At 38.3% G+C, this 12,433-nt stretch overlaps 1 long non-coding RNA gene across 2 annotated transcripts in view; it reads right to left on the bottom strand.

Moving 5' to 3' along the window:
* Positions 1–12,433, bottom strand: part of LOC103348310 (uncharacterized) — a 78,966-nt gene that overhangs the window by 7,930 nt on the left and 58,603 nt on the right. The window contains exon 3 of one of the 2 annotated variants that reach the window (XR_016216169.1): positions 10,715–11,615. The exons of the other annotated variant lie outside the window; for it this stretch is intronic. This is a non-coding gene — a long non-coding RNA (uncharacterized LOC103348310). Of the gene's footprint in view, positions 1–10,714; positions 11,616–12,433 lie in introns of those variants that run through there. 2 annotated transcript variants of the gene reach the window in all.

The following is a 12,433-nucleotide window of genomic DNA, read 5'->3' as shown; positions in this document are numbered from 1 at the left end:
TTGTTAATAACGGCTGAAAGTGAAAGTCACCTAATGGAAGCATATAAGCTGCTGCTATTATATTTGGAAAAAGTTGGGTTACAAGTAGCGCCAGAGAAAATACAAAAAGGGGAAGTAGTACAGTACTTAGGACTTAAAGTAACTTCTGAAAAGGTAACCCCATTAGAATTTGAAATTGCAATAGATGGGTTACAGACCCTTAATGACTTCCAAAAATTATGTGGCAATTTAAATTGGTTGAGGCCCTATTGTAAATTAACTACCGAAGATATGATGCCATTATTCAATATTTTAGAAGGAGATGCCCAGCTTGATTCCCCTCGTAGACTGACAATAGAAGCCCGCTTGGCGTTACAGAAAATTGAAAAACAAATTAAAGCAATGCAGATGGAAAGATGTGATCCACAACAAGCCCTAGAAATATTAATTTTTATGGAACAGCTGTATCCCTTCGCAGTCATTTGGCAAGGAGGACCCTTGTTGTTTGTATACCCACATTCACATGCACCGCGTGTACTATACACCCAAGGCATTGCGGTGGCCGATTTAATATTAACAGCAATAAAAAAGGCGACAGAAATGGCGGGGAAGACTCCAAAGCGATGTGTAGTTCCCTTTGCTCAAGAGGCAGTAGAAGCCTTTACAAGGGAATGCTGGCAATGGGCATACATAGTTCTCATTCTACAAATAGAGATTGACAATCACTACCCTCGCCATCCATTTGTTAACTTCTGCACACAGGTTTCAATAAAACGGGTGCAGAAGGTGCGAAGGGATCCAATTCAAGGGGCAGTTACCGTATTTACAGATGGAGCTAAAGGCGGAACAGGAGCAGCTATATTTAACAATCAACGATATTTCGTTTTAACAGCATCCCCTTCTCCACAACATGCAGAATTAGCTATTATCGCAACAGTATTACGCAGAGAGAGTGCACCCATGAATATTTTGTCTGATAGTGCATATGTGGTGAATGCAGTTCAGATGCTTGCTACACAGTGCCTTATTCTTAAATCCTCCTCAGTCTATTCTTATCTAAGTGAAATTCAGGGGTTATTAAATCAAAGAGAGCATGCTATTTACATAGGCCACATAAGAGCTCATTCTAATTTACCCGGCCCACTTACTCGAGGAAACATGATGGCAGATCACTATTCAAGATTCTTGCTTGCATGCACCGCTTTGGAACAAGCTAAAGAATATCACTCTAAATGGCATGTTAACACCCACACTTTAAGTTTTAAATTTAATATTCCCCGCAAGCAAGCAGAAGATATCATTAGATCCTGTGAAAAGTGCATTGTTACCATAGTTCCAAAGATTCCTGCGGGAGCCAATCCCCGTGGCCTTAAACCAGGACATATCTGGCAAATGGACGTTACACATATCCCCTCTTTTGGGCGACAAAGCTGTGTTCACGTCACTGTAGATACATACTCAGGTGTAATTATGGCCACAGCCATGAATAAAGAAGGAGTACAACAAGTAATCCAACACTGCTTGCAGGCTTTTGCAGCCTGGGGAGTTCCTCATGTGATCAAAACGGATAACGGCCCAGCGTATACATCAAAGCGTTTTGCTGCATTTTTGAAAGAATTCGGAATCTCCCATATTACCGGTATTCCATACAATCCACAGGGGCAAGCTGTGGTAGAACGCGCTCACTTATATTTAAAAAATTTAATAATTAAACAAAAAGGGGGAATAGGGGAAATGGCCACATCCAACAAGGACGTCTTGGCCCTAGCTCTTTATACAATTAATTTTTTGAACAAGAAAAAGAACGGTAAAACACCTGCAGAAATGCATACTCAATCAGTTGATAAGGAATCAATACAGTGGGTAATGTGGAAGGATTTACAGGACAACCAATGGAAAGGCCCGTTCCCCTTACTCAGAAGAGTACGAGGCGCCGTTTGTTTTTTTCCACAGGGTGCGGCACAACCAATATGGACCCCTGAGAGAAGAATTCGGTTGATAAACCTGCCAGCAGAAGATCTAGAAGAAGAAAACTCCATTTGAGGAAGAAAACAATGAATAACCAATCCCTGGGATCTTTGGAATACGGGACATTTTTCAACAAACTCTGAAGTAGCACGACAAACAAGAGTCAATAGCATGAAGATCACACTGAACTTTACACAGGCGCGTATCAACGCCAAAAAATAAAAAGAAAGGGGGATCTGTGGGGAGCAATTCGGACTATACTGTTACTGGAATTAAGATTTATTCTATGCATCTGCTCTCCCACAATGTGGCGCTGGGAGAGAAGTAAACAGCTTCTACCCAGCTGCCTCTCACCAACTTGACAAGCTGCAGGAGCTGCTCCTGATTGGAGGAGAGCGGCGTGCTCGGCGTGTGGGCAGCCGAGTTGGGATTGGTGGAGAGGACTATATAGGAGGAGAGAGACGGCATGGTGGTGTGGGTTGGTTGGAGAGTGCGTTGGAGAGTTCGCGGGGAAGTTCGTTACTTCGTTCTTTCTCATTTCTCTCTACTCATTCTTGCTTTGGGAGTTTGCTGTTTACTTATTCTTACTTTACTATAGAAAGGACTTGTAAAAAAAGGGAACAACAAGCGCCCGGTCCGGTGCGGCTCCTCCGCGTGCGGAGGAGCAGCAAATGCTGACAATGATACACAGCAGGGAGTACTCATACACTGTTGGTAGGGCTATCAACCAATAGAGCCACTATGGAAAGCAGTAGAGAGGTGTCTCAAAAAACTAAAAATAAAACTATCATATGAGCCAGTGATCTCACCAGTGGATATATGTCCAAAGGAAAAAAAAAAAAAAAAAACAGTAGATCAAAGAGATATAATTGCAGCCTTACTCACATAGCCAAAGAATCAACCTAAGTGTCCATCAACAGATAAAATACATACTGTCAATACACAAACACACACACACACTGGGCTGTTTTACAGCCTTAAGAAAGAAGGACATTCTGACATTTGTGACAAGGTGCATGAAGCTGGAGGACACTGGATGAAGTGAGATAAACTAGGTACAGAAGGATCGGGACCCACAATCTCACAGTATGTGGAATCTAAAAACATCAAATCCTTTTTAGGAGATAGAAGGCATATGGTTGTCCAGGGCCACAGGAGTAGGGTAGATCATGAAATATTCTTCCAAGAATATCCAAAGTAAAGCACGGTAATACAGTTGTTGTACACTTGAAAATGGGGTTGTACGACTCTGAGGAGATGGATATATCAAATGGCTTGATTGTTTTAATCATTTCACTACTTGTATGTATGTTAAAACATTACATTGACACCTTAAATTAAAGTACATACAACTTTCATGAATTTTACCTCAGTAAATCTGAGCAAAGAGGATAATTCAGGTAGCAAAAGAACTTTCCAATTCTCTCCTCATGTAATTTTTCAAATATTCATTTCCTCATCAAATACAAAACTACATTTTTCTTTCAAAAAAGTTCTACCAAACAATGAAATAAAATGAGTTATGAGTATTAGCACTGTAGGTAACACTGGCTTTTCAGAGCGAAAATATAGTTAAGACTCCTTAGCCAAATAATAGAGATGAGAACAAAGTGGAGAGAGACAAGTACTGATTTTGCCTCCTATGGAAAGTAAAGGTTCAAATTTGCATAATCATTAACTTTACCTATTTCTGGTCTGAGGTATTTTGAAATTCCCATTTTGTCTGATGTTGGCTCCAAAACATGTTTGGGCAGCATGCATAATTAATGTTTACCATAACACCAACCTTCCAAGTGAAGGCTTTATTGACCTCAATGACCTAATTCATTCAAAGCTATGCTTCATGGTGAGAATGCCTCTAGTATTCCATTGTTGTTTGCACTTTCTACAGGTCTTAGTACTAACTTAACAGCCTGTGACCTTTACATTAGTCATTAAATGTGATTTCAAAATAGGACGCAAAGATTATTTCCCCAGTCTTTACCTCTCTCCAGCTTCGCTGTTTGTGTACATCTTTAAAATAGTTGAACTGTTTTTCTGAATACCCTTCAACCTTGCTAAAGTTTGTACTGAAAACTGTTTATGCTCTGGTTTTGAAATTCCAATTTAAGAAGTTTTATTTATTTGGATTCCAGAATGCTGACCTGATGGTTGTTAAATAAGTTTTGTTCCTTTAAGTTTTGTTACAATATTTTGTAAACACGCTTGCACAATAGCTTTATAGGCCATTAAAGTATTGGTTTCTGGAACCTTAACTACTGGACCAAGCACAGAGGATTTTCGATAAATGGGACAAATTGCTCTCCAAATAGACTTTATGAACAGTATATGAATAGGTCTGATTTTCTACATCCTTGCTAGTAACTGGTATTGTTAAATGTTTCCCTTTCACTAATTGTTGGGATAGCAAATTATCAGATGATTTACTAGAATATTTAGCTATAAAGCAGTGTGAGGAATGTTTGCTGTATTTATACATCAGTTATATCTGCTTGATAATCATTCTGATTGAATATTTTCCAATTAATCTACCTGCTTATTTATATTTAGGTACTTATGTATAAAGCACTTGAGTTTTCTTATGTTGAGGTTGTTTCTGTAATTAAGGAAATTAATACTAAATGTTTTCCTCCTTTAGAGTTAACTCAAGTTTTTGGCTTTTTTTTTTTTGCCTTAACAATTTTATGTCTTGTGTAGTCAAATTCACCTATCTTATTCTCTGTGGATTCAGGGTTTTTGTGTCTTACTCAGAAAGGCTTTACCCTACCTCAGTATTTTCAAAATATTTTATGATTTTATAATTTTACAATTTTATATTTCTATTTTCATATTTGAGTCATTTGAAAAATGTTATATTTAAGGGACAAAGACCTGTTCTAACTTTCCCAAATGGCTACCAATTTTCCCCAGAAGCTTGGTGAGTGTTTTCTTTTTGAAGGAGTTTCCACCCTTATCATACACTGTTTCAGAATGAATCTATCTTCATTTCTGAGCTTTGTATGTTTTATTCCATTGATTACATTAATTTTCATAAACATGAACAGAACATTTTCTAATGAATATTTGAATGCCCTCTCTCTCCCTGTTTCACTTATCTATTGCTACACACAAAAAAGATCATCTCAAAGTGTAATAGCTGAAAACAATAGTTTATTATTTTTCATGAATGTGTGTACTGGCAATCTGGGAAATCCTTCTACTGGTGTTTTCTGGAATCACTCACTGGCTGCAGTTATCTGACTGCTCAGCAGGGGAAAGGGGGAGAGGATCCAGTTGGATTCATTCAATAACTGGCAGCTGGTGCGGCCCATTCACTAGCATACCCAGGTTCTCCTCATAAGGCTTTACATCCCCGAATATGTTATCCTAAGCACACTCATATGCTGGTGGTCTCCATGTTTCATGAAGAAAATACCCAATGCCCAAACACTTTCAGACCTGTGATCTCCCCAGCGTCTATTCATGTTTCAATGGACAAAATCAAACCCTGATACTCAGATAGGCAGGTAGCTTCACCCATATCTTAACTTCTAGATTAAATGCCACTTCATCTCTTATTCTTAATTGGAATGAATTGTGGCTTTTGTATTTTTTTTTCAGAGATTTTCTTTCCAGAAAACAGTCTCCAGTAAATTTACCAGGTCTAACTTTTTTCTGTTTGTGTATAAAATATATTTTATATTTTGTGTATATATATATGTTTTATACTTTTACAAAAAATAATGTACACTATATAAGCATATATAATGTATGTATTCTATCCTGACAGCTCAAAATGATTCAATTTTCATTTTCATTCATTTGTAAATAATCTACAATTACAATTCTGATTTCCATTTTGAATGGAGTTAATTAACAGGGTTAAGTTTTTATATTTTTATTATAAAATATTGTATAATTATATTAAATTATATATTACATGCAAATCTTATTAAATTTATTATATATTATTTTAAATTTTTGTTTTGTTATAACAACTTTATAAGTTGAGCATAATAAATTAAAAAGACTTACTCCATATTTTCATGTTATAGTCTTTGATGTGTGTATATGTGTCTGTGTGTGCAACTGACAAAAGAAATATTATAGAGACTTATTCACATTTATAAATCTATTCATACAATGTTTTAAGGACATAGTTTTTGCCATAGATATGTGTATGGATTATTAAGGAAGCATAAAGTAGCCTGCAAAGATTACCTCAATAATTTCCAAATTTAAATACAGTAATGATTATAACCTCTGCTTCTGCTTTAAGGCAATAATTTAAAAACTGTATGGGAAAATCCACCTCATAAAATAATGCCACCCACAACAAAAGTCAAATTTTAAATTGCAGAATATTTAGAAAATGAAGAATAGGATCACATTAAAGCAATTATCAGAAGATGCATATGCCAGTATTTATGTCAATATACATGTACATGTTGTTTCTCTTACTAATTAACTTACATGAAACCTTTATGTATTTTCTCTTGTATCTACATTATTTCATCATTCTGTTTTTTGCAGCTTTTTCTTTAATAAGTTTGATATCATTCCATAGGTAAGCATTTTTATGGTTATTGTTTATTCTATTTGATATTTGAGGAAACAGCTGTTATTACTCAAAGCCATACGTACTCACCAAAGCCAGAAGTAAACAAAGATTAAGTACAAGTCTTCACTTTTTAGGATTGTATTCATTAACAGTCACAAAGTATTCTCTAACTGTACTTTAGGCAGAAGATTGAAACATTTGAAGGAAAAATCTTAGGTTGGAATCAAGTAAAAGGTGGAATTTGGGCAAGCCAGCCAAACACTTTACTTAAACTAGTGGGAGAATAACCTGGAATTACAAGAGAGCCCTCCTAAGAGTTCACCTCCTCTGAAAAACTGGCTTCCATAGGTCTTTGATTTAGTTCCCACCCTTTGGATCTGCGTAGAAAAATCGCATTTTCCCCATAAATAGGAAGGTAATCATCTCTATTCTCCAAAAATTTGGGTTTACATGAACTTTATGGCCTATGGAATTCTAGCTTATCTAGTAATAGATAATTTGAATTTGGAGCAGCGTCGAAGAGGCACCAGGTCTAGGTTCCAAACACTCATCTCTGCCACTGTGGATTAACTTTGCAGCAGCAGGAACACTAATTCTACATAATCATTAGATCTTAAATATATGCTTTTATATGTACAAAATAAAGCTAGTGTAATTTTATTTTGAGAATCACTGCTAGCACATAAATTTTCATTTGGGGTTTACACATTTTCAATTTTTTACTGTAATAGACTGAAAGTACTTAGGTTTACCACACTGCCATATGGTCTATGAACTTCAAAATGAGACTCTTAAGAGTGCTATGGAAGACAGAGTTCCAGTTTTGACTATAAACTGTACTTTATGGATAAATTAACTTGTTTATTTTTTAGCATCTCTCTGGCACTATTCTAAATTCCTTAATATTTAATTTTCACAATCTAAAAAAAAAGAAAAAGAAAAAAGACTTGATTCAAATAACTCATATGAGATTGTAGAGCTGTTGATGCAAACTTGATTCAAGTTACTCATATGAGATTGCAGAGTTACAGGTGCAATCAAGATTTCAAAGTTTTGCATCACTGCTATTTTTTTTTGTTTTAAGATTTATTTTATTTATTTGAAAGACCAAGTTACAGAGAGAGGTAGAGCCAAAGAGAGAGGTCTCCCATCTGATGATTCACTCCCCAAATGAGCACAATGGCTAGAGCTGAGCTGATCTGAAGCCAAGAGCTGGTAGCTTCTTCTAGGTCTCTCACATGGGTGCAGGGGCCCAAGGACTTGGGCCATCTTCTACTGCTTTCCCAGGCCATAGCAGAGCTGGATAGGAAGTGGAGCAGCTGGGACTCGAACCACTGCACCACAGCACCCGCCCCACATCACTGGTCTTGTGCACTGCACCATATGCCTCTCCAATCAGATGCACACAACAAGACCTGCGAGGATCTCTTGCTTAACCTGGCCACATCCTTGCCCATTCTCTGCTGGTTTTATGCTGCCTTTCTTTCCTCTCTCCACTTTCCGATCTTCAAGATAAACTTTTCTGCCCTTATCCTAAATCCTAACCCTTGTTTCCTAATACTGGCTCTCGCCTTCAAACTGCCCCCCCCCCCATTTTTAAAATAGAAAGCCCTCTTTGTGGCATGAGCTCTTTTCTATAACCTTTTATGGCATTGCACCCTGATCAAGGAAGGCCAATCTCTTCCAACACAGGCAGTTTTCTTTAACTTGCCTCAGCTCACACAATCCCAAAACGCCTCATTCAAAGAGATCCTTTTTCTAACTGCATACAATAGTCTATTACCACAAAGTTGTGCTTGATTTCATACAATGTCATGGCTTTCTTGTTCTGTCCCTTGGAAACGTAAAGATACTCTACCTCCTCAACTCAATATAAATCTCCAAAATGACATTAAATTCTGTTCCCAAGCCTCTATTAACTTTCACCCTCAGGCAGACTGCACTCGTGTATTTAACAATACAGCTAAGATCACTTTTCTCTATATTTTACAGAAGGACTTGAAACATACAGACATTCTATGACTTTCTACTCATAGTCATACCATTGTAGAACCAAGTCCTCTAAATAGATGCAGTACAATTTGTTTGGAATTTAAAAGCTTAATGACAATAACCAGGGGAGGAAAAAGAGTAAGTTTATTTTACATAGCTGACCAAAAAATAAACTCAAGAAATAGTAAAAAGAATTTAACACGGTCTCATGTGTCCTAAAGGGGCAGGGCCTGCTTTGGAGGGGTAATTGCTATGTCCAAATTATCTCCTTCTGCAACTTCTGTGACTGCAGTTACAGAATCATCAGTCCTCTTTCTGCCACACATGGTGCTACCAATCTCCTCAACTCAGTAACCAACACCAAGGTCAGCCAGGCTCTGCATTGGAAGGAAGCTGGAGAGAACCAGTTCTGGAGATCCAACACAGGCATTCCGATGTGGTATGAGTGTCCTAACTGTAAGGCTAAACACCTGATCTTGAATAGTATATCTTCCATTTGTGGAGTTCTCAATATCAAAAATATTAATTTTTGTTCTTCTTTATGTGACCTATATATTTATTATTTTTTTCTGTTTCTTAATCTTACAATCTACGTATTTCCACCCACAGAAGTTTTTCTTCCAAATCAGGCATTGAGTTTTAACTGTATATTTTGCTTCAATGTCTCTAATTTTAGGTTTGTTTATATAATAGTGGTGGTTACAATACTCTTCCTTTTGCTTCATTCAACTGTTTTGTGTCTATGATCTGAATGCTCATTTTAATGACTTTTTCTCATTAATTAATTCCAAAGCAAGAGGCTCATATGAGGAACTTCCTTTTGTTTCTGGAGTATGTTTTCCTCCAGACTTGATTATTCATCCATCGCTTTCTCTTTTTTATTAAATTAATAGAGTGAGAGAGAGAGCCCTCCCATTCACTGTCCACTCCCAAAATGCTCACAATGGTCTGGGCTGGGCCAGAACTGAAGTTGGGAGCTAGGAACCCAAGTCAGGCCTCCCACACAGGTGGAAGGAATTTAATTATTTGAGCCATCACTTCTACCTCTAAGGGTCTGAATTGGCAGGAAGCCGGAGTCATGAGCCAGAGTGCTGAATTGAACCCAGGTATTTCAATATGAAAAATATATATCTTAACTGCTAGGCCAAGCCTATTCCCCCATTTTTTCTCTTCATATATTTTCTTTCTTTTCTTTAGCATTTTATTTTTTACTGATGCTTAGTCTAGTGAAAGAGTGTATAAATACATATAAGATAAATATAGATCAAATTTCTATATATACAATTCATTTATAATACATGATAATTTATTTATGAGAGCATTTCAGAAAGTCATGGAGTTTGAATTAAAAGATAAATTTATTTTTTGTGCATAAAATCTTTGAAATACATGAAGTTTTTCCATGATGCACATTTTCCATGAACTTTTTGAAGACCCCATATGAGTGATTTCAATTTTTTGCATGAAAATAAACCTTCATTGGCCGGCGCCGCGGCTCACTAGGCTAATCCTCCGCCTTGCTGCGCTAGCACACCGGGTTCTAGTCCCGGTTGGGGCGCCAGATTCTGTCCCAGTTGACCCTGTTCCAGGTCAGCTCTCTTCTGTGGCCAGGGAGTGCAGTGGAGGATGGCCCAAGTGCTTGGGCCCTGCACCCCACGGGAGACCAGGAGAAGCACCTGGCTCCTGCCTTCGGATCAGCGCAGTGTGCCGGCCGAGGCAGCTATTGGAGGGTGAACAAACGGTAAAAGGAAGACCTTTCTCTCTGTCTCTCTCTCTCACTATCCACTCTGCCTGTCAAAAAAAAAAAAAAAAGAAAGAAAGAAAAAAAAGAAACCTTCATTTTTTACTTGCTTTGTCCATAAACTTTTTTTTTTTTTTTTGACAGGCAGAGTAGACAGAGAGAGAGACAGAGAGAAAGGTCTTCCGTTGGTTCACCCTCCAATGGCTGCCACGGCCGGCGCGCTGCGGCCGGCACACTGCGCTGATCCGAAGCCAGGAGCCAGGTGCTTCTCCTGGTCTCCAATGCGGGTGCAGGGCCCAAGAACTTGGGCCATCCTCCACTGCACTCCCGGGCCACAGCAGAGAGCTAGACTGGAAGAGTGGCAACCGGGACAGAATCCGAACCCCCGACCGGGACTAGAACCCAGGGTGCCTGCACTGCAGGCAGAGGATTAGCCTATTGAGCTGTGGCGCCGGCCCCATAAACTTCTAAAAAATTATTATTTACTTGCAAGGTAGAGTTATAGAAATATTGAGAGATTATCCACCTGCTGGTTCACTCCTCAAATAGCCACAAAGGCCAAGGCTTGACCAGGCCACAGACAGGAACTTCATCTGGGTCTCAACATGAGTGCAGGGGCCCAAACACTTGAGCCATCAACTGCTGCCTTCCCAGGCCCAATAGCAGAGAGCTTGACTCGAAGTACAGCAGCCAGGACTTGAATCTGGGCCTGAAGCTTTACCCAGTAAGCCACAACGCAGGTTCTTCCCATGAACTTTTTGAAGTACAATCATCTCCACCAGTGGTTCTAGTGGAAAACCATGGTGAAATTAAAGACTCAAAACCCTTGATATTTTTTCCCTCTTAACTCAAATGTGTTGTAGAAGGTATTCTTAAGTACATCATATTATCCTATGTTTATCTTCACCTTAGAAATTCAATTTTATTGTAGGGGCCGGCTCTGTGGTGCAGTGAGTTAATCTTCCACTTGTGGTGCCAACATCCCATATGGGCGCCGGTTCTAGCCCCAGCTGCTCCTCTTTCAATCCAGCTCTCTGCTATGACGTGGGAAAGCAGTAGGAGATGGCCCAAGTGCTTGGGCCTCTGCACCTGCATGGGAGACCTGGAGGAAGCACCTGACTCCTGGCTTTGGATCGGTGCAGCTCCAGCCGTTGCAGTCATTTGGGGAGTGAATCAGCAAAGGGAGACTTTTCTCTCTGTCCCTCCCTCTGTCTATAACTCTACCTCTCAAATAAATAAATAAAATCTTTAAAAAAAACTTATTGTAATTGCTTACTTACCTGTAATTTCCATTACATGTTTGCTGCTCAGAGTATATTTCCAAGCAATCTGCACCAAAATGCCTCCAAGGACAATTGAAAACAATACTGAGGTTCCTCCCCATGTTCAGTGAATCTAAGTTAGAAAAGATTTATTTTAGGAGGCTGAACTGTGAAAGCACTTCTGAGGAAGTCTTTTTGTATGAACTCTGATCTCCTTAGAGGTAGCTTGCTCAACTTGCTATCGCCAGGCTTTAACACAGTGCCAAGCAATAAAGTGGGACTCAAGATATCAGTATTCAGTAAAGAAGCAAGTGAGTGAAGAAGTTATGAATGACATGTGTCCCTCAGCATATGTGGTAATTAAATGACATCTGGAGTTAGATTTTCCTTTTCACTCTTGCTTAGGCTAGTGAAACAGTGTAGCATTTTATGACATCTTGTATATCATCCAGGTTCTTAAAAAACATTTAAATGAAATGTTAAAATATGTTGTGCAATGAAAACTCTGAACCTGGAATGTCACTAACAACTGAGAACTCTTTGGCTCCAAAAGTAACATCACTAGCAATCTATGGTTGATAAACTTGACAGGTTTAGACTGGGCAAATACCTTTCTCCTAGTTGGAACAGAAACTGTACTGCAGGGATCATCATGTTGTGAAATACACTGGCGTTGGAATCTCTCAGACATATGTATGAGTCTAATCTCTGTTCTTGCTGTCCAAACTCAGTAACTTTCATGAACTTTTGGGATCGTGACACAATGAAGCTAAGTATGTAATTAATTCAGCAATGGAGTGTGTACTTATTAAATGATCATTGTAATCACAATAATGTTAGTAAAGTATGAATAAATCATTATCTTTAGGAGGTACTGTGGTATTTTATAAAATTTGCAATTTAATAATTATAGCAATAGGCAAGGATGATATAGTATAGCATATTAGAATT

The sequence above is a fragment of the Oryctolagus cuniculus genome, chromosome 11, assembly GCF_051225735.1.
Source record: "Oryctolagus cuniculus isolate XC-2025 breed Fujian yellow rabbit chromosome 11, ASM5122573v1, whole genome shotgun sequence".
In the NCBI taxonomy this organism is placed as follows: Eukaryota; Metazoa; Chordata; class Mammalia; order Lagomorpha; family Leporidae; genus Oryctolagus; species Oryctolagus cuniculus.
This window is presented reverse-complemented; position numbering and strand designations above follow the sequence as displayed.